The sequence below is a fragment of the Bison bison genome, unplaced genomic scaffold (assembly GCF_000754665.1).
Source record: "Bison bison bison isolate TAMUID 2011002044 unplaced genomic scaffold, Bison_UMD1.0 scf7180017864179, whole genome shotgun sequence".
NCBI classification, from domain to species: Eukaryota; Metazoa; Chordata; class Mammalia; order Artiodactyla; family Bovidae; genus Bison; species Bison bison.
In genome coordinates, this window is record NW_011494751.1 from 2,249,070 (window position 1) to 2,249,606 (window position 537).

Below are 537 nucleotides of genomic sequence, written 5' to 3' on the forward strand. Positions count from 1 at the left end.
AGATAATCACGATGGTGTGATCACTCACCTAGAGCCAGACATCCTGGAATGAGAAGTCAAGTGGGCCTTAGAAAGCATCACTACGAACAAAGCTAGTGGAGGTGATGGAATTCCAGTGGAGCTATTCCAAATCCTGAAAGATGATGCTGTGAAAGTGCTGCACTCTATATGCCAGCAAATTTGGAAAACTCAGCAGTGGCCACAGGACTGGAAAAGCTCAGTGTTTCATTCCAATCCCAAAGAAAGGCAATGCCAAAGAATGCTCAAACTATGAGTGCACAATTGCACTCATTTCACACACTAGTAAAGTAATGCTCAAAATTCTCCAAGCCAGGTTTGAGCAATATGTGAACCGTGAACTTCCTGATGTTCAAGCTGGTTTTAGAAAAGGCAGAGGAACCAGAGATCAAATTGCCAACATCCACTGGACCATGGAAAAAGCAAGAGAGTTCCAGAAAAACATCTATTTCTGCTTTATTGACTAAGCCAAAGCCTTTGACTGTGTGGATCACAATAAACTGTGGAAAATTCTGAAAG